We start from the raw sequence: 16,220 nt of genomic DNA, 5'->3' as shown, positions 1-16,220 counted from the left end.
AGCCTTGCGGCAGCTTGGACAAGGCAATGCCTGGGAACGTCTTTGCTTTGTGGGGCTGGGGAAAAGCTGAAGGAGCCGGGCACTGCCGCAGGCTGGCTTTGCGAGCTCTCGGCTCCCTCATCCCCTGCCAGCACCATGCAGCAAGGGACCCCATTTCTGAACAGCCCTTTCGGCGCTTCCAGACGCTCTCCCAGCCTGGCTGATCTGGGGCAGCACTGGCAGAAGAGGGGCCGATAGCTCTGGAGACGGTAAAGGGAAGCCACGAGCCCTTCACAAAGTGTCACTGATGTGGAAATACAGGATCAAATGAGTGGCAATTCGTACGTCGCCGCATGACAGAACAAAGCCCTCTACCGAGGAATTAAAGCCATAAATATCCTATGGGTCCCCTTCCTGCTAACATGTTCCTGACATCTGGAGTGGCAGCCCACTGGAACCTATCTGCTGTCAAAGAGCTGTTGCAATTAAGTCGTGAATGCGGAGGGGAGAAGGGGGAAAACAATTTTTTAAATGACTTGGCAGGTGATGGAAAACCAAAGTACCCTTTTCCATTAACGCTAGCGAATTTGCCTTAAAAGGACTGGGTTAGAGATTAAGTAAGTTAATTGCTGGAGTCATTCAGTCAGTTTTYGTTCTCCTTGGGGCCAGCGCGGGAGCGGTGGAGGGTCTATGGTTGGGTTCCCACCTCGTTCTCCACTGCTGCAGGATTTAACACTTTGTCGGGTCTCCGGGCTCCCCGACGTCGGCCTGACAGGCCGCAGCAGCGCGGGCAAGCAGCCGTGGCTGGTGCTGCGGAGGCGGCTTTCAGCAAGGCAGCGCTGGTGGTTACGCCGGTCGGGCAGGAGCTCTTGGGGTTTTCGTTGTGTGCACACCCAAGGAGGTTCTCCGGCGCTCTCAGCTGGTGGCAAAGGGTGGAGGGACTAAGCGGGTCTGCTGCACCTGGGTGGTGTTGCCCGGGACTAGAGGGGAAGAGGCATCAGGGTGGTGACTTGTAACCAAAGTACCTTGACACTCAGAAAGTTGGAGGAGCATGTCCTCATATCTTGGGCTCTCCGAGTGCTTGGCAGATGCTAATGGCTAACACGGAGAGCCCCTCTCTGGGGGAACGTAGCCATTATCCTTGCTCCAGGTGGAAATCGGGGCTTGGAGATGGGAAGGGGCTCCTGGGAGTCACTGTGGCAGAGGAAGGCCTTTAGTGCCTGCTCCTACGCCGTTGTGTTCCTCCTCCTCAAAGTTGGCTGTGTTTTCCCCGCCTGTCAACCTGCGAAGCGCTATGCGGTCCCTTGCAGATGGTCTCCCCGCTGCCATCCCTCCTGTATTTCAGGATTTTACGTGCCTTGACTGGGCGTAGCCACAGAGCACATACCGAATTTTACCACCCTGCAGAGCCCTTTGAACGCRTGCCTGTCCAAACGGACGTGCTCCCGTAGGCTACGCTGCCCGGCCCGTCCGTCCGTCCTGGCCGTCGGCAAGTGCTGCGGCAACGGTGCCTGCAAACCCTCATTTGAATTCTGCGCAGCTGCTCGGTGCCATCCTGTTCGCTCTCCTTTCGGTGCTCTTCGCAGAGGTGGTACTGCTTTCGATGCAATTTGCATTTCGGGAGTTTACAGGAGGTGTCACAAAGCAGATATACTGGCAAGCTGTGTCTCGCAGAGAATTTATTTTGTCGATGTTTCGCTCCCTCCTTTCCAATCTGGCTGGCTTGATTTCGATTAAAGCATCTAGCTGCTCTGCTAGATTATGAGACACCAAACCCAACAGCAGGTTTTTGCTTGATTCTTTTCTCCTGTTCTTGCCCCACCATTTGGCTCATCTCCAAAGGTACAGCCGTTGTGAGACTAGCGCATACATGTGTTCACTGCAAATTTTTCTCACTGGCCATCTGAAATCAGGAAGCAGAATTGATCCCATATGCCTTAGATGACCAATCTGAGCTCAGAAATAACGAACCGCAGCTAATCAGAGGCTGAGAACTTTGCAAATGCTTTGGTGACTTTGCACGGTTCTTTTCATCGTATTTAAGATATACCCATAAATGGACCCTGTTTTCAGAAGGAAGGTGCCCAGCACTGTCTGAAGATTGGTCCTTTTGAGCTACTAAAGAGAAGGTTTGAAAATTGCCAATCGCTTTTGGCCACAGTTCTCTAAACATTAAATTATTCCACTGGCAGCCTGGTCTTAAACTGTTTTCTGTAATTCTGCCCACGCCTCCTAATTTGCAGGAATGGGGGAAAAAAGACTTGATAACCTGTGGGGGATAGTAGGAGCTGCTCTAGCGTTCACGTTCCATCCCTCGTGCTGCAAAAGCGGTATTTTCCCCGATATCTTCTGATGGAGGACTTTCTGGCTCTCGGGGGCCGTTCTCACACGCCCAGGCAAGCGATGCCCGTTTGGCCCCGGGCTGACTAAGGCATAATCTCCTCTGCTCCCCCTGCTGCAAGCAGACAGTGGCACTCGAGGAGAACCCAGGAGCCTCCTGGTGCAGAGATGAAGTCAGTAAAAGGCAAGTCGTTTCTGGAGATGGGCGCTTGGTGTCCAAGGGAAGCAATCTCTTGCCAGTGGCTTTCTTGCGGCCAAGATAAGCACAGGACCAGCCTCGGAGAAATAGAAGGGCTGCGGCATCAATTGGAGAGGAGGTTGTTCTTGCTGTCCTGCTGGGGTTTGGTCCTCCTCCCGAAGGTGGAGGAGTCCGTATTTTCTCCTTAAGGGAGCTTCTAGGAGTCCTCTTCTTCCTCACTGACCTCCAGACAGCAGCACTGGTGGCAAGGGCTAACGTCCCTCAGCAGAAGGGACCAGGCATTTCCATCCGCTTTAAAGATGGGGAAATTGTGGCCTTGAAGTTTTTCAGTAGTTTTATACCAGGAAATCAAGTAGAGCAGTTCTGAGTTTCGAATCCGTTTCATGTGCACGTGGCGCAAAGGGGCGAGTGAATAGCGGGATGGGGAGAAGAAAAGCCGAGCGCTTTCATGCCAGCTCTAATGAGTAATGCTATTACAGGCTTGCTCCAGCAGTTTCAAGGGTAATGCCTCCATTATACACCATCCAAGCTGTTCCTCGCCGCGTGCACCTGACTGCGCTATCCACGGGGCCAATTGCTAAGCGCAAAGCACCTCCCGAATTCAGGCAGGACTTTGCTGCCCCTTCAAAACTCACCTTGCGAAGCCTGCGCTTGAGCGTGAGCCGTGTTGCCTGGGCTACGTGGCCATACCGCTGCTGCATTATTCCGGGTAAATAATGTTTGGTTTCTCACTCGGTGTGAATGGCCTCGGAGTCTGCTCGGTAATTTCAGGCCAGCTTGCAGTGTCTGGGAGTTTAACTCTCCAATTTGGCCTGCAACAGCGCTGGGCAAATTGCTCACAGCGACTAGTTTATTCACCCCCAAATGCAGTTTTGTGCTGACCAAAGCAATCTACTTAGCACATATTTTCAGCCAGGAAAAAGGGAATTAAAAAAGAGGCAAATTGTTTCCAAATGGCAYGTGTTTTCTATAAAGCTAGCTACACAATTTTTTCAAGGGACGGTGAAGGAAAAAAGGGCATCTGAAAACAGTATATTTCATCTAGTTCAACCGTTTCCATCATGTTTTCAGCAGTAGAAACACACATACATGTTTTTAATTGACCTGATATATTGATTGCTAGTTCCTTCTGCTTTTCTCACTAGGCCAAGCACCCTGTACGTCTCGCCTGCATCGAGGGGCAAGCGCCGAAACAGGCACTATCTTATTTTGCAAATGCCATCCAAGCCTTAAGGCTGATTTTTCAGATCTCCCAGAGGTGGCTGGGACCCAGCTGCTGTTCTTTGGGGGTAAAAGCTGGTGCAGGCAGGATGTCTGCTCAGAGTGGACAACCAGAGGTGGGATGCCCTGAGCTAAAGGGGACCCCGGCATGAGGTAGGGTCCCTAGGCAACGTTCTTCTTTTAAGGGGAAGAACAACTGTTTTTTAAGAAATAGCTTAACCCTTTCTCTGAGCTGTCCTTAGCTCCAGAGCGGAAGCTTGGGGTCCATCCCTGCTCCAGCTGTTTTCCAGATGTTTTTTGGGCAACCACCAATTTAGATTTTTTTTCAAGGTCACTGCAACACTGCTACTGAATGCTCCGCTTCCCCGAGAGCCAGCTTTGGAGGACTGTGTTTTGCTCTGTAAAGCTGAAGGGTGTACCTGTGTCCCCCAACCCTTTCTGGCTTGTATCCCACAACCGTCGTGCCGTGCAGGCCATTGGGAACTGGCAGCTTCCTAACAAGAAAGACATGGAAATGTAGAGAGTCAGCCCTGAGGTGTCTTGGCAGAGTTGTCCAGACGTGTTTTTTGCACAGAGCCTGATTATTTATAGGCATCACTGAGTCTTTTGCTGCATCTTACTAGGTAGGCCTGGTGTTTCCTCCGAGAACGGCATTTCAGCTGCATGCTGGAGCTGTCCAGCCTGTGCACAAAGTATGACCTCCTTCCCACCTCTGAGCACGTGCTTGAGGTGCCCCTGCCCTGAAAGGGGTGGCAGGAAGGTCCCACCACCACCTAAAGTACTTCGTGGCTGCAGCAGCTGTCCCATCCCTGGCAGTCGTGGCCTTGGCCACGGCAAGGCATCAAAAACGCATGCCAAAAGCTGCAGCTCTACTCCTAGGCRTTGCTCTCCTTCCCTGGACTCTGTTTTGGCTACAAGTGCCACCCCCTGAAGTTATTCATGGGAGTGTTAGCCTTTGGGTCATGCCTTAGCATGCTGAGGGAGCTGTGGCTGCATCGGTTCCCGGAGGTTTGTGGGTGTCCTGCAGCACAYGGGCTCTCCTGGGACAGGCGGCCGCACAGGTGGAGGCAGTTTGTTTGCAATCGCTGAAACACTGTGACAACAGTTAGGATTGGAGGAAAAAAAAAAAAAGAGAGAGCACTGTGGATGGTTTTGTCTTATTTAATGCTGACATCCTGAGGTCAAACTGTTCATCTCCAAGGAAAGCCCGGCAACATTAGTCAAGCACAGAAATCTCTAGCTTTGTAGTTTTGCTGCATGATTTATAAGCCACCAGAGTAAAAAGTTCTTTCCTCTTGAAATACTGGGAAATATTTCAATTTTTTAGTTTCCTTGTTGTGCTCCCTTGCTCATTTTAGCTTCAGTTTTATAACGTGAAAACACTGAAGTTCGGCTCTCCTGGTACTGGTTTGCGGGATTAGGTATCCTACCGTGTCAGGCTGTTAGCTGTTGCTAACCATACAATGATAAGGCATCACATAGACACCATGTCTCAGTGTGCTGCGTAGTTTTTGGAGATGGTAATTAAGAGACACCGACGACTGTCGGTGCTCAGAACGTGGGTCGGGGCAGGATGGCCGAAACCCAGGTCTCTGGCAGGAGCTGCTTGCATGGAGTCTGCCGGCGCTGGGAAAGACGATTACTTTTCCRGGTCTGAACCTCTCCGTGGTGTTAGGGAAGTGTCAGGTTTCTCTTGCCCTCGCTGTGATCATAAAACGGGCATTTAAAGGACTAGATAGTTACTGCTGGTCTTGATTTGTCCTTGCGTTGCRAGTCGGAGACCAAATGGCACCGAGTGAACTAGCATTCAGGTCAAAAAGTAGAGCTCCCTTTTAGTAAAGATTTCAAAATGATGACGGCTTTGTTTCATTTTACATTTGCAGCTATAATGTATTCTTCCCCTGCACTTCCACCCACTCCTCACACTGTCAACCCCAGACTTTTTACTCACATGGCTATCAGTGTCACTTCTGAAACATGTCTTTCCTTGAAAATCCAGCTTTTCATCAATTAAACATTTTTGACAGCTTTTCTGAAACAAATCCTCTTAAAAAAAAAAAAAGACTTCGATTTCCACCGAAGTTTTGCTTTTAAGGCTGTTTTACCTTGAAAGACTCTAGCAGCCCCACAGTGAAGGGCGCTGGGCGATCCTGGCTCAGATTGCAAGGTTTTGGGGCAGGGAGCCTTGCGCAGAGTCGCTCCCGCTGGTGCGGTGGGGCCCAGACCCCCGGCTGGGGCTTGTTGTCCTTACCGTCCCTCGAGTGCCGTCGAGTGCTCGGGCCACTTACTGGTAGGACTGGCTGGACTGGGGAGGGACGGGATGAAGGCACGYGCGCTGGATGTGTCCTTTGTGCAGCGCGTTGGTGACCTTTTCTGTAAAGGCTCATGCTCCCAGCCAAAACGAGCCTATTTGCCGACTTTTATCCCTCTTTCTTGTCTCGTCCTTTCTTCCCCCAAATGCCCACCAGCTAAAATCCCTCCCGTCCTCGCCACCGAGCCGAAGAGCCTCGGGCCCCGGTTCCCCCCTACGTGCCCGTGTCCTTGCGTCGCCCTTTTGGCGAGCTGCCTTTCGCAGCCGCCAGCCCAGCTCGCCGGTGGGTTTTTTTTCTTGCAGTGACTTTGAATTGCAGCCAGGTAAAATGTGGCTGTGTTGGCTGTGTGTCATTTATAAAGCCGGGCCCCTTTTCGGGCTCATGCAGGGTGAACCCTCCGCAAAGCAGATTTCAGAAAAACGCTTTGTGCCTGAGCCGTTGTCTCCTGTCTGGCTCTAATCAGCTGTTGAGTTGTTTTTCTTGGAAGCAGAAGAGCAGGTAAATCTCTTGCTTACTTAATCATTTTTATCCTCTTTGCTGCCTGACTTGAGTCCTTCAATATGACAAAACTATTTATGATCTGAAATCAATCTCTCTTTACAATAGATTCCCTTTGATTTTTTTTTTCCTCACTCACTTTTATTTGCAACCTGCTTTGTTTGGGGGGCAGGGGGAGAAAGTAACAATCCAAAGTGGATTTAAAATCTTAAATACAACAATTACATCCTTTTGATAAAGCAGAAAAGCTAGCTAAAGACTTGCAGATCAGACCTCTGGTTCTGCCTTTGCCCAGACCTAGCCTTTTGCTTCAGAATAGCGCCCGTATTTTGTCTCTTCTATAAATACGGTTAAGACTTAGAGCCTACTCTCCTTTCCCCTCTGGTAAAAACAYTTGTAGTGTTTTTCTTCTACCTTTCTCCTTGCATCTGCATCTCTTTTAATTTTCTTACCTAGTGGCACGTTGAAGGTGCCAGATGAACAGAAGGTCCCAGCCCTTAGTGCCATACATGCAAAATGGGTTTTGTGGACGTACGCGTGCCTAAATGATAAAGTTTGAAGTGGCAGGACCCAGCAGCTTCACGATGACTTGCAAACTTCTATAATTAAGGTGAACACGTTTAGTCTGAAAAAAGCACAGTCCATGCAAGTATGCGAAGCATGTTGATTTAAGTGACAGTTACTGAATTTAAAGTAAGCATTCAAGTGTGGCCAAGCCCCTTGTACGACAGTCTTAGCCCAATTCCTCCTAGGCAAGCACCGAGAAAATGAGGCAGAGAAAGATTATATGTCTTGTCCAAGGTCATGTGAAAAGTTGTGCCAGGCCTGGGAACTAAGCTCGATTTTGCTGGAACGTGCGGTCCTGGCTCTTAATCATGCGGCTGTCCTTCCTCCGCAGCGACCACTGGTGTCGGGGAGGGGTTCTCCTCTCTCCCTCTTGAACAGTACTGCTATAGCAGTGTTGTAGGGCTCRGAGAGGGGGTTTTTCAACATAATCTTCTTCTGTAAATTGGCTTTAGTGAGTGCTGTTAGCCCCGTCCCCTTTTTTTCTTGGCAGTGGCACTGGGAATGTGTCAAGCAGCTGGGGAGAGGGTTGCTTTCCATCTCGGTATCATGGGTGTTCCCAGCCCGAGATGGTCTCCTGCCATCTTCTCCCTCCAGATGTATTGGCATGTCAGATCGGGGTCCGTGTCTACGCTGGACGCAAACCAGAATACCAAATCCCGGCAGCCTTAACCTTTGAGGAACTTCATTTTCCTATTAACAGCTGGTGCAGAACCGTAATTGCGATCATTATCGGTGTTTACGTTCCCCTCTGTTTTCGAGCATCCTTCCTCATTAAACGCCCCTCGCAAAGCCGGCGGCGCGGGAGGGGAGGGCTGACAGTCGCTGCCATTCCCTATAACGCGGTAATCGGCCTCCCCCGGCACAAGCTGGGGAGCCGCTGTGGGACCCCGCACGCGGACACGAGCGGCTTTGGGGAGAGCAGGCGCACCAGCCGGGTCCTGACACGGCTCAATGGTGCTGGCCAGCCAGCGGCATTTGTGCTTTTTATTCAAATATGGGCGTTTTCATTAGAAAAAAAACCAAATAGCTAATTTGCAACTTTTCTTGAGGTTTTCCTACAAACTTGCTCTAAGCTGCAGTCTCCCCTTTTGGGAGACYGAACTTAGAGGGTTTCAGTAGAAAGTTTTCACAGTGCTATGCTGAACCCTTGGTTTGCTCTAAGTGATCTCGGGTTTTTCTACCGGTGAAGTGTGTGCTGCCTGCCTGAGCTTGTTGAAGATCTGGGGAGGCAGAGTTGGAGGGTGATTCACTCCTTCAACAGGTGCCGCATACTTCTGAGCACAGATATAGCTTATGGACCTGCCTCAAAGTTTCCTGAAGTTAAGGAAAAGCCTTGCCAACATGCTGCGCCTTGCCCCGGTGCTCGGCTGGCAGCTGTGCCCGTCCCTTTCGGCTCCGTTTGTACCCTCTTGCCTTCAGCATCTCTCCAGCGTTGAGCTTCCATCACAGAAATGCAGAGAAATCAATTAAATCCAGTGCTGTTTTAATGTGCTGTCTTGCGCCTCCAAATAGCAGTAAGTTGTGGCACAACTGGGGAAAGCTTTTGCATTTGGAAGCAAAGAGCATAAGTATGCATTGAATATAGAATATGGCACTGAATATAGATGTGTWTTGCATAGAGGGACCTGATCTAGGTGGGGATGGGGATAAAAGTCCTTCTACAACACAGCTGCTTTTGCAAGTAGCTCTTTGGGATGCAGGACCTAAAGGAGCAAAGGATTTTGAGCAAAGTGCTGACCTATGGAGGAAATAGTGCCGTGCATATGAAAATTGGCTTGAAGCCAGGCAGGCTTGTGAGGAGGGAGAAGGGACTTCAGATAAAGACAGCGAGACTTCCAGCCCAGCTAGGAGGCATGCCAGGGAAAGGGGCCAGAAATCCAGGGAACGGGGCCAGGGCAGGGTTATTATAATTCCTTGGAGGATTCGTTTGCCAGCTACTAAAGYGAAAGAAAGCGGCACCCTGAAATGGAGAGTAGCTATTTTGCAGCAATTAGCTGTCGCTGCCGGCTGCCGCGGTTGGAGGGGAGCCAAGGGCAAGCCGAGGTGCGGGGAAGACGAGCGCCCGTGGTGCTTTGGGGTGGGGCTGCTTGCACCCCGCGAGGGACGCAGCTGGGATGTCGGTGCCTTTGTGTGCACGCTCGCGCCGTAAGGCGCAAAGCGCGGAGCCGAGAGGCCAACGCGGCTGCCGCGCGCCCCGGCTAGGAGAGCAGGGGATAGCTGCTGCCCTCCAGCGTGTCTCTTGGCCAGCAGTAGGGTGCTGGGTTGCATGAGGCTGCTTTCAGGTCCTCGTGGGTCCCCAAAGGCAGTTACAGGATGTCTCTTGCTGGGATGGGTCATCACATTAATGAATCAGGATCGCAGAATGGTTGAGGTGAGGAGGGACCTCTGGAGATCATCTAGTCCAACCCCCCTGCTCCAGCAGGGTTACCTAGAGCATGTTGCACCTCCTCGAGTGCCTTTGATGTCCCCAGCTGCCTGCGCCCCTGCAAGCTGACAGCTTGTCCCCAGATCGAGYGTTGCTGTCACCAGTCGAGAGGCTGCGCTTGGGCGCCTGGGCTCGGGTTGCGGGGCCAGACCCCGCTTTGCGAGGCCACGGGCATCACAGAGCTGGTGCTGGGAAGGGACGTTGCTCCCCTCCAAACCTGGCTGGCTGCTTGCAAGGGTTCAGTCCTGTCTACAGCCTCTAAAAACAAGGCACTCGGCAAGTGAGGAGTTAAACGTGCACACATGGGCATGCTCTACCAGTAATGCATGCTTGTACCACCTGCGTCATGTATTTATATATGTCACTTACGGTTTTGTATGATGGCTGTGCATGCTGCATACCTAGGAGCACGTGTGTGCGGTGTGAACATCTGGCTGTGCGCCACCTCTCCGTTGGCGTGCGTGGGTGCGTTCGTCTGCGAGCCGCTCGTGCTGCGTGCGCAGAGGGGAGTGCGGGATGTCAGCCGAGGGCAGGGGCAGGCTGGAGTCTCTTCTTTTTGCAGAAAGTGAAAAATCAATCTTTGACCTTTAAAGGAGTTTATGAATTCCTGGCTTAGGGATCGATGCACATTGATTTTTGTGTGTCTGCGTGGGCTTGTCGTGTACGCTGTCGGGTGGTGAAAGCTGAGTTTTGCTGAGTCTGGAGCAGGCAGAAGTAGGTGCCATTTCCACCCAGCTGCCAGGAGTGAAAACATTATTTTTCCTCTTTCCCCTCTGCCTTTTTGCTCCGTGACAGCCATGAGTGCAGAGGCCAGGGTCGCCTGGGCGAGACGGATGGAGCTGTGAAGCGAGCTGGGATTGAAGCGCTAACATTAGGTATTGCTGAGAAAGAAGGYGACAAGGTGCCTTGACCCTGCAGGCAGAGACTTGGTGGCAGTAAGGGTTGTCACCCTTGCATTAACACCTGGACAAAGTGCCTGAGCACGGGCTAGCAGAGGAGTTGCTGGTGGTGGGAACCCAAATGCCRGTGATTGCTGCCTGGGTAGAAGCGAGCAAAGCTTTCCCTGCTCTGCCCCCAGTGCAGCCGAATAGAAGTAGCTGGAGGTTTTTTTTTCTTTTTTTTTCCTCCAAGACTGTGGACTCAGCTGACACTCAAGTTAGCTTAATGAATTAAAACTGCATGTGCCTTGACCTCCGAGGTGTGACGTTCCTCCTTGTGAATGAGGATTTAAGGGAGGAGACGCGCTGGCAGCCGATTGCCTTGCTGCTCCCAGGAGAAGCGCCAGCGGCACCGCGGGCCCTCCTGTGCACGCTGCTATATATACTTTGGGTATGCTCCAGTCCGCCCACTGATCTCCCGAGATGAAGCTGTGCTAGCTGGCAGCTGCGGAGGAGACGAGAGGTGCCGGGGGTGCGACGGGAACAGAAGGCTCCGAAGCCTGCTCAGCTGCTAAGCGCCTGGGCGGGCTGGGAGCGAGGAGATGGAAAAGCTTACGTGTTTCAGCTTACMAAGTTAAAAAAGACACGGGGCTCGATATCTGCACCCGACAGCGCAGGCCCGAATCGAGGCTCCAACGCAGCTTACGGATAATGGCGAATTTCTGCAGCTAGCCCCCTTTCTTGGTGGGCCACGCTACAATTTGTAACCTCGGTGGTCTTTTTATTTGTAGCTTTGCGGTGCTGCCAAAAGGCACTGAGATCTAAGCGCACCGTGCTAGGGGTTGRCACAGGCGCATCTGAATAAGTCTCCATCCCGTGAAGTGTGGGAAAACAAGATGATGAGACTTGCTGGTGCACGGGGAGATGGAGCGACCGAGGGAGCCTGCAGCAGCGCCAGCAGCCCAGCTCGGGCCCACCTCCAGGCAGCTTTCAAAGGATACGTCTTTTCCCCTTGCGTTGTCTTCCTCGGGGTATTTTCCAAACCTGTAGCTAAAATGAAATTTGGCAGCAAAGTGTACCCAGAGCTGCTATTATAAAATCCACCTTTATTAACTGGCAGCATAACTAGGTGCCAGAAGTATCGTGAAATTCTGCAGCATTGCTCGCTTTTAGCCATCTTTGGTACCTCCGGCATGTCCACCACCGCGGGATAGGGAGGTTCGCCCGCCTTGTCTCGAGAGATGGCGAGGGGTTGTTGTAGTGCTGAGAAGCCCCAGCACCGTTTCCCCCATGAGATGCTCCACGTTTGAGTCCTTTTCCTCTAGCGTGGCACGTGTAACAAGAGCGAGACGCTTTTCCATCTTCCAGTGGTTTTCTCACCGCGTCCACAGCTAATGCGTGCTCCGGGACGTGGTATCYTGGCCTGGATTGCAAACATTTGGCACGCTCCCTGTCACTATTGCCATGGGTGTTGCCTCTCCCGAATGCTGGAGCTGCGAGAGCCGATGTGGCAGGAAAGGGGTGGAAAGGGCGAGCAGATCAAGAGATGGGAAGCAGGTCCTTCTGGCGCTGGGGGGGCATCTCCTCCCACCCGAGGGGCCCTGATCTCCTCTCACTTGTCCACGCGAATGGGATAGGGTTTGGGCGCAGCAGGCTGGGAGCTGCAGCGGCGCAGCCCCCAGGAGGGCGAGGGAAAACAGCCAGTCTTGTCGGCGCAAACGCTGACGCCTTTTTTTTTTTTTTTTTTTTTTTTTTTTTTTTTTTTTTTTTTTTTTTTTTTTTTTTTTTTTTTTTTTTTTTTTTTTTTTTTTTTTTTTTTTTTTTTTTTTTTTTTTTTTTTTTTTTTTATATTTAATCCGACAATTTCTCCAGCCTCTCCTACTGTCTCTTCTAATGTATTCGTATTTGTTTGATCTCCTACAAACTTCCCCTCTCTKATCTTCTGATGAAATAATAAATCTGGGGCCCTTGAAGACGCTTCGCGGCAGGAGAGTCTAAACGAAAACCCTTTTAAGCATTTAGAGTTTTTTAATGTGACRATCCCCTCCTGCAAGCGTACCGTATATACCGGCGTGGTCAGGGCTGCTGCCTGGAAAACGCCGGGCCTTAAACCCCCTCTTCTTTGCAAGGCTGGCTCGGCTCCGCTGTCTGGGGAAGCACGGGTGTGCAGAATACCCTGGCGCACAGCTTCGCGATGGATGAGCGCATGGACAGGCAACTTTTATTCCTTTCTGGGGGGATGCGCACCTCTGCCCAGGGTTGTGGTGGGTACGGGCAGACTTTCTGCGTAATYGCTGCGGTGGTGAGGAGAGAGGAGTTGGAGGGGAAGGTACTGCTTTTTTCCCCACTCCCTAAACTGCTTTAAAAGAAAACAGAAAACGCGGTGAAATGGGAGCAGTTCTTGTTGTAGCTGGCTGGTGAATGATAGGAAGAGGGATAATTAYGGGCAGCTCTCCTCGTTATGAGGAGCGATAACAGCCTTCGCACGAGCTGGGGTCTGAGCTGTTTGCAATTCTTGCTACTCGAGTCGCGAGGAAGGAAGGTACTAAAAGCAACAGCCTGGGAACCGCAGGCGTTTTGGGCTGTCTGCTAACGGTGAATTGGGTCCTGAGTTTTACTTGGAGCTCCCTAATGGCATAAAATACCTGCGGATGACACCACCATCGTACGCAGCCAGGCACCGCTTTGAAACCCGGGGAGATCGGCGGGCCGTGGGGCCGTGCGTGACGGGCCGCCCGTCGCTACCAGGGCTGCGACGCTCCGACGCGCGGGGTTTTGAGGAGCTCTGCTGCTGCCCGTCTGGAGCCCGATCGACTTTCAGAGCCCGGCTCGGCCTTTGGGGCCCTTCTCTGCCCAAACTCTGGGAGTCGGGAATTGCACCTTTTGGGCGCGCGTTGCTGCGTGCATGCTCAGCAAGCYCCTCTCTGCCGCAGGAAGGACGCGGGGGGATCTCTGGTGTGACTGGCAATGCGGGAGATGAATAACGGCCGCGCAGGGAGCTCGTGCCGGGGTGGGGTCCAGGCTCAGAGCCACCCCGGTTGCTTTTTGTTGCTGGCTTTCGGTCCCCATGTGAATTACGCTCCAAAATGCCTCCTATCCAGTAACTGCTTTGCCTTGAGCGTTGAGGGGGATTTTTAAAGGCAGTGAGGGAAGTCAAGTCAGCAGGAGCTCGGCATCGTACTGCCTTCGGGTCCTTTAGGCAAGACTCCTTCCCTGTAATCCCTTCTTACTRCTGTTGGGAGAGGGCAGGAATATGAACAAGGGAAGGGGAGGAACAAAGTGATTTCCATCCTCCTCATCCCTTGCACTGGTAAGCAGCAGCAGTGCCTGAGGTCTTGCTTCTCCCAAATCCTTGCTCCCAGTGCAGGTCCTGCCCCGCGGCACCGCGGATGGGGGCTGCATCACGGCAGAAGCCGTCTCTGAAGTGATCTCGTTCTCGCTCTTGTTCCAGCCAAGCGCCATGAATCCAGACGTAGACATGCCTGGGGCAGAGGCTTGAAGGGTTGTTATCATCCCGTTTTCTGGTCCTCATGTGACTGCGAGTGTCTTTTCAAGCCTAATTATCCACTTTTTTTTGCAAGTTTGGTGACTGACCCACTACATGTGTACCCAGAAGCCATACCTCCAAATGTTTTCAGTTGTAGGACTGATTCACTGCGATGACATTATACTAAAAAAAAATGACCAAAATGGTGCGATGCCCCGTAGAATGATAATAGGCTGCAGATGCATCTGCAAAGCCCTCCTGGCGGTAGGGTGATGTCCTGCTGCCCTCTCTCCCGTAAAGGAAGGGGAGTAGGGTGGCACAGCCTTGGAGGCACGTGGGAAGTGCACATCCTGAATTCCTGGCCAGGGGGAGGTACTTTTCTCTCCCCCTGCCTCCAGGTGGAGGTAATGGTTCTCTGCCTCTTGTGCTAAGGGATGTCTCTAAGTGCTTCGCAAAAGCACGCGTGGCTGCAGAAGTGCCAAGCGCTGACATTATTCGCGTCCCGGCGGCTTTGTGCAGCTTGGGTCAAGAGCAGGACCGGTGCTTTGTGCTGGRTTCGGCACGCGAGATGGCTGCAAGTCTGAACAGAGGAGAAAGTGGGAGGCAACAGAGATAGAGAAGATGACTTATCCAAGGTCACTGAAGGAGAGAGAGAACAATCCAGGTATTTGATTCCAGGACTAGTAGCCTTTCCTTTTGCTTCTTTTTATTATTACGGTTCTCCTTTTTCCCTTTCAAGCGTTGGCACCTGCTGTTTCTAGTCCAATTCGATACCGTTTGCTCAGAGGGTTCAGTCAGTCAAACACCCGGATTGGCTAAACATCCTTAAGTGATTTTAAAACGAGGGGAAAAACATGAGCTGGGAAGAAAATAATGAAGTTTGTGGCTCTGAATCTTAAGCAGTCGTTTTGGTCGGGGCTGTGTGGTTTACCCAGATTAACTCACCCCTTTGGAAAGCTTACCAGCCAATTGGAGGCTCCCTCAAGCCAAGCTGTTTTATAATTAAGCGATAATTGTTTTTGCTGGGGAGCACACAAGAAAGATAAACAGCTTGAGGAATCAATAAGCATCAAGGTCATAGGCTGAGTTATTTACTGAATCATCTGCAATTTATCTCCCAACTTTTCTGTACAAAAGAAAACAGTGTCTATTTTGCAGGGGATTTAGATGTCCCGGGATTAGCATCATTACTTAAAAAAATAATACATTGGAAATTTGGTGGCTGCATGCAAAAAATCTTCAGAATTACCCAGAGAGGATTTGGGGGCGAGCTGCCGAAATTCAGTAGAGTTATCCCCGCAAACACATGCGTGCGTATACACATTCACACGGATGCGCATGCGCTTGCTCTCTTACATTGGTCTAACGAAATCGATGCAAAGCTCTACCTGGACACTTATTTCTCATTAGCTTAAATTTCTTCTTAATTGACGTAGACCGAACTGCAGTGAGCTTGGCTTAAACTGAGCTTTTGCAGCCTTAAGCGAAGTGCCGGCACCACTTTTCCTGGGCGGAGACTAGCATTATTCGCTTTTCTTTGGAGGAAAGTCCTGCCTTGCCCAGTGGCTGTTTGCTCCTAGCTTGCGGCTGCTGCTGCGAGATAGTTTGGTTTCCTTTACAAAATCATCTTTTTAGAAAGCACTTGCATAAGGGTTACAGGCCAAATCTTCAACAGGTGTAAATCAGGGGAAAAGCAGAGTTTTGTGGTGCTGTGGTTTTATCCTAGGTGAAATCAAAGTGATGATGAGCCGTGTGACTGATAGGTAAAAGCGCAGCTTTAAGACCCAAATTCCCAGCGCTCCAGTGTCTTGAGTGCGTGCAGGCTCAGACCTGGAGGTCCGAGGTGGAGGACGTCCGTGCAGATGTTCCCCCTGTGCTGAGGGCTCGGAGGAAGGCGTCGCGTGCCGCTCCTCCCGCGGTGGCACCCGAGCTGCCTGCTGCCCCAAAAGCCAATTAACGAGATGAGAATCAATCCGGCAGCTCGCTCGACGGCGCGGGAGGGCTTTTGCCAACCTCGTAACTGCGAGCAGCTCGCCCGCCGCGGTAATCTCTTTATGCTCAACTCCATCTCGGTGCATCTCGCCGTATTGATTAAGTAATGTCACTGCTAGGCTTGTTTTAGATAAAGTAGCTTTATGGAAGGCAAAGTGCCGGGTACATGCACACGCTCCTGGCATCACTGTGTTATCCTTGCTGCAGCCGGGGAGAGGCTTAAATTGCAGGGTAAGGCTTTCCAGCCTCTCCTGCGTTCTGCTCCAGCACCGCGCTCCCGCCGCTTCCAGGCTCTGCTCTCTGCACGGGCTCCCTGCGACGC

The sequence above is a fragment of the Apteryx rowi genome, unplaced genomic scaffold (assembly GCF_003343035.1).
Source record: "Apteryx rowi isolate R43461 unplaced genomic scaffold, aptRow1 scaffold_33, whole genome shotgun sequence".
NCBI lineage: Eukaryota > Metazoa > Chordata > Aves > Apterygiformes > Apterygidae > Apteryx > Apteryx rowi.
This window is presented reverse-complemented; position numbering follows the sequence as displayed.